Raw genomic sequence first — 12,893 nt, forward strand, 5'->3', positions numbered from 1 at the left:
TCCTGCAGTTTTCACTGTAAAACCGAGTTGGAGCTAGTACCGCCCCATATATATGTATGGAGAGGTGTTTGCAACTGTATAGAAACTTTGTGTTCCCAACAAGCTAGGTGAAGGACGGCTTTCACACACACTTATCTCTCAGAACTGAGCATGTGGAGAGACGTTCGTTCATGTAGCACAAAGGGAACGGTTTGCAGGAGAAACTTTTACTCAGGTTTCTCAGTGTGTTTCCTAGTGCCGGTTTGAAGTTCCTGCAGTTTTCACTGTAAAACCGAGTTGGAGCTAGTACCTCCCCATATATATGTATGGAGAGGTGTTTGCAACTGTATAGAAACTTTGTGTTCCCAACAAGCTAAGTGAAAGACGGCTTTCACACACACTTATCTCTCAGAACTGAGCATGTGGAGAGACGTTCGTTCATGTAGCACAACGGGAACGGGTTACTGTAGAAACATTTACTCAGGTTACTCAGTGTGTTTCCTAGTGCCGGTTTGAAGTTCCTGCAGTTTTCACTGTAAAACCGTGTTGGAGCAAGTACCTCCACATATACATGTATGGAGAGGTGTTTGCAACTGTATAGAAACTTTGTGTTCCCAACTAGCTAGGTGAAGGACGGCTTTCACACAGACTTATCTCTCAGAACTGAGCATGTGGAGAGACGTTCGTTCATCTAGCACAAAGGGAACGGTTGCAGGGGAAACTTTTACTCAGGTTTCTCAGTGTGTTTCCTAGGGCCGGTTTGAATTTCCTGCTGTTTTCACTGTAAAACCGAGTTGGAGCTAGTACCTCCCCATATATATGTATGGAGAGGTGTTTGCAACTGTATAGAAACTTTGTGTTCCCAACAAGCTAGGTGAAGTACGGCTTTCACACACACTTATCTTTCAGAACTGAGCATGTGGAGAGACGTTCGTTCATCTAGCACAAAGGGAACGGGTTGCAGGAAAAACTTTTACTCAGGTTTCTCAGTGTGTTTCCTAGTGCCGGTTTGAAGTTCCTGCAGTTTCACTGTAAAATCGAGTTGGAGCTAGTACCTCCCCATATATATGTATGGAGAGGTGTTTTCAACTGTTTAGAAACTTTGTGTTCCGAACAAGTTAGGTGAAGGACGGCTTTCACACACACTTATCTCTCAGAACTGAGCATGTGGAGAGACGTTCGTTCATCTAGCACAAAGGGAACGGGTTGCAGGAGAAACTTTTACTCAGGTTTCTCAGTGTGTTTCCTAGTGCCGGTTTGAAGTTCCTGCAGTTTTCACTGTAAAACCGAGTTGGAGCTAGTACCTCCCCATATATATGTATGGAGAGGTGTTTTCAACTGTTTAGAAACTTTGTGTTCCCAACAAGATAGGTGAAGTACGGCTTTCACACACACTTATCTCTCAGAACTGAGCATGTGGAGAGACGTTCGTTCATCTAGCACAAAGGGAACGGGTTGCAGGAGAAACTTTTACTCAGGTTTCTCAGTGTGTTTCCTAGTGCCGGTTTGAAGTTCCTGCAGTTTTCACTGTAAAACCGAGTTGGAGCTAGTACCTCCCCATATATATGTATGGAGAGGTGTTTTCAACTGTATAGAAACTTTGTGTTCCCAAGAAGCTAGGTGAAGGACGGATTTCACACACACGTATCTCTCAGAACTGAGCATGTGGAGAGACGTTCGTTCATCTAGCACAAAGGGAACGGGTTGCAGGAGAAACTTTTACTCAGGTTTCTCAGTGTGTTTCCTAGTGCCGGTTTGAAGTTCCTGCAGTTTTCACTGTAAAACCGAGTTGGAGCTAGTACCTCCCCATATATATGTATGGAGAGGTGTTTGCAACTGTATAGAAACTTTGTGTTCCCAAGAAGCTAGGTGAAGGACGGCTTTCACACACACGTATCTCTCAGAACTGAGCATGTGGAGAGACGTTCGTTCATCTAGCACAAAGGGAACGGGTTGCAGGAGAAACTTTTACTCAGGTTTCTCAGTGTGTTTCCTAGTGCCGGTTTGAAGTTCCTGCAGTTTTCACTGTAAAACCGAGTTGGAGCTAGTACCTCCCCATATATATGTATGGAGAGGTGTTTGCAACTGTATAGAAACTTTGTGTTCCCAACAAGCTAAGTGAAAGACGGTTTTCACACACACTTATCTCTCAGAACTGAGCATGTGGAGAGACGTTCGTTCATGTAGCACAACGGGAACGGGTTGCTGTAGAAACATTTACTCAGGTTATTCAGTGTGTTTCCTAGTGCCGGTTTGAAGTTCCTGCAATTTTCACTGTAAAACCGTGTTGGAGCTAGTACCTCCACATATATATGTATGAAGAGGTGTTTGCAACTGTATAGAAACTTTGTGTTCCCAACTAGCTAGGTGAAGTACGGCTTTCACACACACTTATCTTTCAGAACTGAGCATGTGGAGAGACGTTCGTTCATCTAGCACAAAGGGAACGGGTTGCAGGAGAAACTTTTACTCAGGTTTCTCAGTGTGTTTCCTAGTGCCGGTTTGAAGTTCCTGCAATTTTCACTGTAAAACCGAGTTGGAGCTAGTACCGCCCCATATATATGTATGGAGAGGTGTTTGCAACTGTATAGAAACTTTGTGTTCCCAACAAGCTAGGTGAAGGACGGCTTTCACACACACTTATCTCTCAGAACTGAGCATGTGGAGAGACGTTCGTTCATGTAGCACAAAGGGAACGGTTTGCAGGAGAAACTTTTACTCAGGTTTCTCAGTGTGTTTCCTAGTGCCGGTTTGAAGTTCCTGCAGTTTTCACTGTAAAACCGAGTTGGAGCTAGTACCTCCCCATATATATGTATGGAGAGGTGTTTGCAACTGTATAGAAACTTTGTGTTCCCAACAAGCTAAGTGAAAGACGGCTTTCACACACACTTATCTCTCAGAACTGAGCATGTGGAGAGACGTTCGTTCATGTAGCACAACGGGAACGGGTTACTGTAGAAACATTTACTCAGGTTACTCAGTGTGTTTCCTAGTGCCGGTTTGAAGTTCCTGCAGTTTTCACTGTAAAACCGTGTTGGAGCAAGTACCTCCACATATACATGTATGGAGAGGTGTTTGCAACTGTATAGAAACTTTGTGTTCCCAACTAGCTAGGTGAAGGACGGCTTTCACACAGACTTATCTCTCAGAACTGAGCATGTGGAGAGACGTTCGTTCATCTAGCACAAAGGGAACGGTTGCAGGGGAAACTTTTACTCAGGTTTCTCAGTGTGTTTCCTAGGGCCGGTTTGAATTTCCTGCTGTTTTCACTGTAAAACCGAGTTGGAGCTAGTACCTCCCCATATATATGTATGGAGAGGTGTTTGCAACTGTATAGAAACTTTGTGTTCCCAACAAGCTAGGTGAAGTACGGCTTTCACACACACTTATCTTTCAGAACTGAGCATGTGGAGAGACGTTCGTTCATCTAGCACAAAGGGAACGGGTTGCAGGAAAAACTTTTACTCAGGTTTCTCAGTGTGTTTCCTAGTGCCGGTTTGAAGTTCCTGCAGTTTCACTGTAAAATCGAGTTGGAGCTAGTACCTCCCCATATATATGTATGGAGAGGTGTTTTCAACTGTTTAGAAACTTTGTGTTCCGAACAAGTTAGGTGAAGGACGGCTTTCACACACACTTATCTCTCAGAACTGAGCATGTGGAGAGACGTTCGTTCATCTAGCACAAAGGGAACGGGTTGCAGGAGAAACTTTTACTCAGGTTTCTCAGTGTGTTTCCTAGTGCCGGTTTGAAGTTCCTGCAGTTTTCACTGTAAAACCGAGTTGGAGCTAGTACCTCCCCATATATATGTATGGAGAGGTGTTTTCAACTGTTTAGAAACTTTGTGTTCCCAACAAGATAGGTGAAGTACGGCTTTCACACACACTTATCTCTCAGAACTGAGCATGTGGAGAGACGTTCGTTCATCTAGCACAAAGGGAACGGGTTGCAGGAGAAACTTTTACTCAGGTTTCTCAGTGTGTTTCCTAGTGCCGGTTTGAAGTTCCTGCAGTTTTCACTGTAAAACCGAGTTGGAGCTAGTACCTCCCCATATATATGTATGGAGAGGTGTTTTCAACTGTATAGAAACTTTGTGTTCCCAAGAAGCTAGGTGAAGGACGGCTTTCACACACACGTATCTCTCAGAACTGAGCATGTGGAGAGACGTTCGTTCATCTAGCACAAAGGGAACGGGTTGCAGGAGAAACTTTTACTCAGGTTTCTCAGTGTGTTTCCTAGTGCCGGTTTGAAGTTCCTGCAGTTTTCACTGTAAAACCGAGTTGGAGCTAGTACCTCCCCATATATATGTATGGAGAGGTGTTTGCAACTGTATAGAAACTTTGTGTTCCCAACAAGCTAAGTGAAAGACGGCTTTCACACACACTTATCTCTCAGAACTGAGCATGTGGAGAGACGTTCGTTCATGTAGCACAACGGGAACGGGTTGCTGTAGAAACATTTACTCAGGTTACTCAGTGTGTTTCCTAGTGCCGGTTTGAAGTTCCTGCAGTTTTCACTGTAAAACCGTGTTGGAGCTAGTACCTCCACATATATATGTATGGAGAGGTGTTTGCAACTGTATAGAAACTTTGTGTTCCCAACTAGCTAGGTGAAGTACGGCTTTCACACACACTTATCTTTCAGAACTGAGCATGTGGAGAGACGTTCGTTCATCTAGCACAAAGGGAACGGGTTGCAGGAGAAACTTTTACTCAGGTTTCTCAGTGTGTTTCCTAGTGCCGGTTTGAAGTTCCTGCAGTTTTCACTGTAAAACCGAGTTGGAGCTAGTACCTCCCCATATATATGTATGGAGAGGTGTTTGCAACTGTATAGAAACTTTGTGTTCCCAAGAAGCTAGGTGAAGGACGGCTTTCACACACACGTATCTCTCAGAACTGAGCATGTGGAGAGACGTTCGTTCATCTAGCACAAAGGGAACGGGTTGCAGGAGAAACTTTTACTCAGGTTTCTCAGTGTGTTTCCTAGTGCCGGTTTGAAGTTCCTGCAGTTTTCACTGTAAAACCGAGTTGGAGCTAGTACCTCCCCATATATATGTATGGAGAGGTGTTTGCAACTGTATAGAAACTTTGTGTTCCCAACAAGCTAAGTGAAAGACGGCTTTCACACACACTTATCTCTCAGAACTGAGCATGTGGAGAGACGTTCGTTCATGTAGCACAACGGGAACGGGTTGCTGTAGAAACATTTACTCAGGTTACTCAGTGTGTTTCCTAGTGCCGGTTTGAAGTTCCTGCAGTTTTCACTGTAAAACCGTGTTGGAGCTAGTACCTCCACATATATATGTATGGAGAGGTGTTTGCAACTGTATAGAAACTTTGTGTTCCCAACTAGCTAGGTGAAGTACGGCTTTCACACACACTTATCTTTCAGAACTGAGCATGTGGAGAGACGTTCGTTCATCTAGCACAAAGGGAACGGGTTGCAGGAGAAACTTTTACTCAGGTTTCTCAGTGTGTTTCCTAGTGCCGGTTTGAAGTTCCTGCAGTTTTCACTGTAAAACCGAGTTGGAGCTAGTACCTCCCCATATATATGTATGGAGAGGTGTTTGCAACTGTATAGAAACTTTGTGTTCCCAACAAGCTAGGTGAAGGACGGCTTTCACACACACTTATCTCTCAGAACTGAGCATGTGGAGAGACGTTCGTTCATCTAGCACAAAGGGAACGGGTTGCAGGAGAAACTTTTACTCAGGTTTCTCAGTGTGTTTCCTAGTGCCGGTTTGAATTTACTGCTGTTTTCACTGTAAAATCGAGTTGGAGCTAGTACCGCCCCATATATATGTATGGAGAGGTGTTTGCAACTGTATAGAAACTTTGTGTTCCCAATAAGCTAGTTGAAGGACGGCTTTCACACACACTTATTTCTCAGAACTGAGCATGTGGACAGACGTTCGTTCATCTAGCACAAAGGGAACGTGTTGCAGGAGAAACTTTTACTCAGGTTTCTCAGTGTGTTTCCTAGTGCCGGTTTGAATTTCCTGCAGTTTTCACTGTAAAACCGAGTTGGAGCCAGTACCTCCCCATATATATGTATGGAGAGGTGTTTGCAACTGTATAGAAACTTTGTGTTCCCAACAAGCTAGGTGAAGGACGGCTTTCACACACAATTATCTCTCAGAACTGAGCATGTGGAGAGACGTTCGTTCATCTAGCACAAAGAAACGGGTTGCAGGAGAAACTTTTAGTCAGGTTTCTCAGTGTGTTTCTTAGTGCCGGTTTGAAGTTCCTGCAGTTTTCACTGTAAAACCGAGTTGGAGCTAGTACCGCCCCATATATATGTATGGAGAGGTGTTTGCAACTGTATAGAAACTTTGTGTTCCCAACAAGCTAAGTGAAAGACGGCTTTCACACACACTTATCTCTCAGAACTGAGCATGTGGAGAGACGTTCGTTCATGTAGCACAACGGGAACGGGTTGCTGTAGAAACATTTACTCAGGTTACTCAGTGTGTTTCCTAGTGCCGGTTTGAAGTTCCTGCAGTTTTCACTGTAAAACCGTGTTGGAGCTAGTACCTCCACATATATATGTATGGAGAGGTGTTTGCAACTGTATAGAAACTTTGTGTTCCCAACTAGCTAGGTGAAGTACGTCTTTCACACACACTTATTTCTTAGAACTGAGCATTTGGAGAGACGTTCGTTCATCTAGCACAAAGGGAACGGGTTGCAGGAGAAACTTTTACTCAGGTTTCTCAGTGTGTTTCCTAGTGCCGGTTTGAAGTTCCTGCAGTTTTCACTGTAAAACCGAGTTGGAGCTAGTACCTCCCCATATATATGTATGGAGAGGTGTTTTCAACTGTATAGAAACTTTGTGTTCCCAAGAAGCTAGGTGAAGGACGGCTTTCACACACACGTATCTCTCAGACCTGAGCATGTGGAGAGACGTTCGTTCATCTAGCACAAAGGGAACGGGTTGCAGTAGAAACTTTTACTCAGGTTTCTCAGTGTGTTTCCTAGTGCCGGTTTGAAGTTCCTGCAGTTTTCACTGTAAAACCGAGTTGGAGCTAGTACCTCCCCATATATATGTATGGAGAGGTGTTTGCAACTGTATAGAAACTTTGTGTTCCCAACAAGCTAAGTGAAAGACGGCTTTCACACACACTTATCTCTCAGAACTGAGCATGTGGAGAGACGTTCGTTCATGTAGCACAACGGGAACGGGTTGCTGTAGAAACATTTACTCAGGTTACTCAGTGTGTTTCCTAGTGCCGGTTTGAAGTTCCTGCAGTTTTCACTGTAAAACCGTGTTGGAGCTAGTACCTCCACATATATATGTATGGAGAGGTGTTTGCAACTGTATGGAAACTTTGTGTTCCCAACTAGCTAGGTGAAGTACGGCTTTCACACACACTTATCTTTCAGAACTGAGCATGTGGAGAGACGTTCGTTCATCTAGCACAAAGGGAACGGGTTGCAGGAGAAACTTTTACTCAGGTTTCTCAGTGTGTTTCCTAGTGCCGGTTTGAAGTTCCTGCAGTTTTCACTGTAAAACCGAGTTGGAGCTAGTACCTCCCCATATATATGTATGGAGAGGTGTTTGCAACTGTATAGAAACTTTGTGTTCCCAACAAGCTAGGTGAAGGACGGCTTTCACACACACTTATCTCTCAGAACTGAGCATGTGGAGAGACGTTCGTTCATCTAGCACAAAGGGAACGGGTTGCAGGAGAAACTTTTACTCAGGTTTCTCAGTGTGTTTCCTAGTGCCGGTTTGAAGTTCCTGCAGTTTTCACTGTAAAACCGAGTTGGAGCTAGTACCTCCCCATATATATGTATGGAGAGGTGTTTGCAACTGTATAGAAACTTTGTGTTCCCAACAAGCTAGGTGAAGGACGGCTTTCACACACACTTATCTTTCAGAACTGAGCATGTGGAGAGACGTTCGTTCATCTAGCACAAAGGGAACGGGTTGCAGGAGAAACTTTTACTCAGGTTTCTCAGTGTGTTTCCTAGTGCCGGTTTGAATTTACTGCTGTTTTCACTGTAAAATCGAGTTGGAGCTAGTACCGCCCCATATATATGTATGGAGAGGTGTTTGCAACTGTATAGAAACTTTGTGTTCCCAATAAGCTAGTTGAAGGACGGCTTTCACACACACTTATTTCTCAGAACTGAGCATGTGGACAGACGTTCGTTCATCTAGCACAAAGGGAACGGGTTGCAGGAGAAACTTTTACTCAGGTTTCTCAGTGTGTTTCCTAGTGCCGGTTTGAATTTCCTGCAGTTTTCACTGTAAAACCGAGTTGGAGCCAGTACCTCCCCATATATATGTATGGAGAGGTGTTTGCAACTGTATAGAAACTTTGTGTTCCCAACAAGCTAGGTGAAGGACGGCTTTCACACACAATTATCTCTCAGAACTGAGCATGTGGAGAGACGTTCGTTCATCTAGCACAAAGAAACGGGTTGCAGGAGAAACTTTTAGTCAGGTTTCTCAGTGTGTTTCTTAGTGCCGGTTTGAAGTTCCTGCAGTTTTCACTGTAAAACCGAGTTGGAGCTAGTACCTCCCCATATATATGTATGGAGAGGTGTTTGCAACTGTATAGAAACTTTGTGTTCCCAACAAGCTAAGTGAAAGACGGCTTTCACACACACTTATCTCTCAGAACTGAGCATGTGGAGAGACGTTCGTTCATGTAGCACAACGGGAACGGGTTGCTGTAGAAACATTTACTCAGGTTACTCAGTGTGTTTCCTAGTGCCGGTTTGAAGTTCCTGCAGTTTTCACTGTAAAACCGTGTTGGAGCTAGTACCTCCACATATATATGTATGGAGAGGTGTTTGCAACTGTATAGAAACTTTGTGTTCCCAACTAGCTAGGTGAAGTACGGCTTTCACACACACTTATTTCTTAGAACTGAGCATGTGGAGAGACGTTCGTTCATCTAGCACAAAGGGAACGGGTTGCAGGAGAAACTTTTACTCAGGTTTCTCAGTGTGTTTCCTAGTGCCGGTTTGAATTTCCTGCAGTTTTCACTGTAAAACCGAGTTGGAGCCAGTACCTCCCCATATATATGTATGGAGAGGTGTTTGCAACTGTATAGAAACTTTGTGTTCCCAACAAGCTAGGTGAAGGACGGCTTTCACACACACTTATCTCTCAGAACTGAGCATGTGGAGAGACGTTCGTTCATCTAGCACAAAGAAACGGGTTGCAGGAGAAACTTTTAGTCAGGTTTCTCAGTGTGTTTCTTAGTGCCGGTTTGAAGTTCCTGCAGTTTTCACTGTAAAACCGAGTTGGAGCTAGTACCTCCCCATATATATGTATGGAGAGGTGTTTGCAACTGTATAGAAACTTTGTGTTCCCAACAAGCTAAGTGAAAGACGGCTTTCACACACACTTATCTCTCAGAACTGAGCATGTGGAGAGACGTTCGTTCATGTAGCACAACGGGAACGGGTTGCTGTAGAAACATTTACTCAGGTTACTCAGTGTGTTTCCTAGTGCCGGTTTGAAGTTCCTGCAGTTTTCACTGTAAAACCGTGTTGGAGCTAGTACCTCCACATATATATGTATGGAGAGGTGTTTGCAACTGTATAGAAACTTTGTGTTCCCAACTAGCTAGGTGAAGTACGGCTTTCACACACACTTATTTCTTAGAACTGAGCATGTGGAGAGACGTTCGTTCATCTAGCACAAAGGGAACGGGTTGCAGGAGAAACTTTTACTCAGGTTTCTCAGTGTGTTTCCTAGTGCCGGTTTGAATTTCCTGCAGTTTTCACTGTAAAACCGAGTTGGAGCTAGTACCGCCCCATATATATGTATGGAGAGGTGTTTGCAACTGTATAGAAACTTTGTGTTCCCAACAAGCTAGGTGAAGGACGGCTTTCACACACACTTATCTCTCAGAACTGAGCATGTGGAGAGACGTTCGTTCATGTAGCACAAAGGGAACGGTTTGCAGGAGAAACTTTTACTCAGGTTTCTCAGTGTGTTTCCTAGTGCCGGTTTGAAGTTCCTGCAGTTTTCACTGTAAAACCGAGTTGGAGCTAGTACCTCCCCATATATATGTATGGAGAGGTGTTTTCAACTGTTTAGAAACTTTGTGTTCCCAACAAGATAGGTGAAGTACGGCTTTCACACACACTTATCTCTCAGAACTGAGCATGTGGAGAGACGTTCGTTCATCTAGCACAAAGGGAACGGGTTGCAGGAGAAACTTTTACTCAGGTTTCTCAGTGTGTTTCCTAGTGCCGGTTTGAAGTTCCTGCAGTTTTCACTGTAAAACCGAGTTGGAGCTAGTACCTCCCCATATATATGTATGGAGAGGTGTTTTCAACTGTATAGAAACTTTGTGTTCCCAAGAAGCTAGGTGAAGGACGGCTTTCACACACACGTATCTCTCAGAACTGAGCATGTGGAGAGACGTTCGTTCATCTAGCACAAAGGGAACGGGTTGCAGGAGAAACTTTTACTCAGGTTTCTCAGTGTGTTTCCTAGTGCCGGTTTGAAGTTCCTGCAGTTTTCACTGTAAAACCGAGTTGGAGCTAGTACCTCCCCATATATATGTATGGAGAGGTGTTTGCAACTGTATAGAAACTTTGTGTTCCCAACAAGCTAAGTGAAAGACGGCTTTCACACACACATATCTCTCAGAACTGAGCATGTGGAGAGACGTTCGTTCATGTAGCACAACGGGAACGGGTTGCTGTAGAAACATTTACTCAGGTTACTCAGTGTGTTTCCTAGTGCCGGTTTGAAGTTCCTGCAGTTTTCACTGTAAAACCTTGTTGGAGCTAGTACCTCCACATATATATGTATGGAGAGGTGTTTGCAACTGTATAGAAACTTTGTGTTCCCAACTAGCTAGGTGAAGTACGGCTTTCACACACACTTATCTTTCAGAACTGAGCATGTGGAGAGACGTTCGTTCATCTAGCACAAAGGGAACGGGTTGCAGGAGAAACTTTTACTCAGGTTTCTCAGTGTGTTTCCTAGTGCCGGTTTGAAGTTCCTGCAGTTTTCACTGTAAAACCGAGTTGGAGCTAGTACCTCCCCATATATATGTATGGAGAGGTGTTTGCAACTGTATAGAAACTTTGTGTTCCCAACAAGCTAGGTGAAGGACGGCTTTCACACACACTTATCTCTCAGAACTGAGCATGTGGAGAGACGTTCGTTCATCTAGCACAAAGGGAACGGGTTGCAGGAGAAACTTTTACTCAGGTTTCTCAGTGTGTTTCCTAGTGCCGGTTTGAATTTACTGCTGTTTTCACTGTAAAATCGAGTTGGAGCTAGTACCTCCCCATATATATGTATGGAGAGGTGTTTGCAACTGTATAGAAACTTTGTGTTCCCAACAAGCTAAGTGAAAGACGGCTTTCACACACACTTATCTCTCAGAACTGAGCATGTGGAGAGACGTTCGTTCATGTAGCACAAAGGGAACGGGTTGCTGTAGAAACATTTACTCAGGTTACTCAGTGTGTTTCCTAGTGCCGGTTTGAAGTTCCTGCAGTTTTCACTGTAAAACCGTGTTGGAGCTAGTACCTCCACATATATATGTATGGAGAGGTGTTTGCTACTGTATACAAACTTTGTGTTCCCAACTAGCTAGGTGAAGGACGGCTTTCACACACACGTATCTCTCAGAACTGAGCATGTGAAGAGACGTTCGTTCATCTAGCACAAAGGGAACGGGTTGCAGGAGAAACATTTACTCAGGTTACTCAGTGTGTTTCCTAGTGCCGGTTTGAAGTTCCTGCAGTTTTCACTGTAAAACCATGTTGGAGCTAGTACCTCCACATATATATGTATGGAGAGGTGTTTGCAACTGTATAGAAACTTTGTGTTCACAACAAGCTAGGTGAAGGACGGCTTTCACACACACATCTCTCTCAGAACTGAGCATGTGGAGAGACGTTCATTCATCTAGCACAAATTGAACGGGTTGCAGGGGAAACTTTTACTCAGGTTTCTCAGTGTGTTTCCTAGTGCCGGTTTGAAGTTCCTGCAGTTTTCACTGTAAAATCGAGTTGGAGCTAGTACCGCCCCATATATATGTATGGAGAGGTGTTTGCAACTGTATAGAAACTTTGTGTTCCCAACAAGCTAGGTGAAGGACGGCTTTCACACACACTTATCTCTCAGAACTGAGCATGTGGAGAGACGTTCGTTCATCTAGCACAAAGGGAACGGGTTGCAGGAGAAACTTTTACTCAGGTTTCTCAGTGTGTTTCCTAGTGCCGGTTTGAAGTTCCTGCAGTTTTCACTGTAAAACCGAGTTGGAGCTAGTACCTCCCCATATATATGTATGGAGAGGTGTTTGCAACTGTATAGAAACTTTGTGTTCCCAACAAGCTAGGTGAAGGACGGATTTCACACACACTTATCTCTCAGAACTGAGCATGTGGAGAGACGTTCGTTCATCTAGCACAAAGGGAACGGGTTGCAGGAGAAACTTTTACTCAGGTTTCTCAGTGTGTTTCCTAGTGCCGGTTTGAATTTACTGCTGTTTTCACTGTAAAATCGAGTTGGAGCTAGTACCGCCCCATATATATGTATGGAGAGGTGTTTGCAACTGTATAGAAACTTTGTGTTCCCAATAAGCTAGTTGAAGGACGGCTTTCACACACACTTATTTCTCAGAACTGAGCATGTGGACAGACGTTCGTTCATCTAGCACAAAGGGAACGGGTTGCAGGAGAAACTTTTACTCAGGTTTCTCAGTGTGTTTCCTAGTGACGGTTTGAAGTTCCTGCAGTTTTCACTGTAAAACCGAGTTGGAGCCAGTACCTCCCCATATATATGTATGGAGAGGTGTTTGCAACTGTATAGAAACTTTGTGTTCCCAACAAGCTAGGTGAAGGACGGCTTTCACACAGACTTATCTCTCAGAACTGAGCATGTGGAGAGACGTTCGTTCATCTAGCACAAAGGAAACGGGTTGCAGGAGA

The sequence above is a fragment of the Camelus bactrianus genome, chromosome X (assembly GCF_048773025.1).
Source record: "Camelus bactrianus isolate YW-2024 breed Bactrian camel chromosome X, ASM4877302v1, whole genome shotgun sequence".
NCBI lineage: Eukaryota > Metazoa > Chordata > Mammalia > Artiodactyla > Camelidae > Camelus > Camelus bactrianus.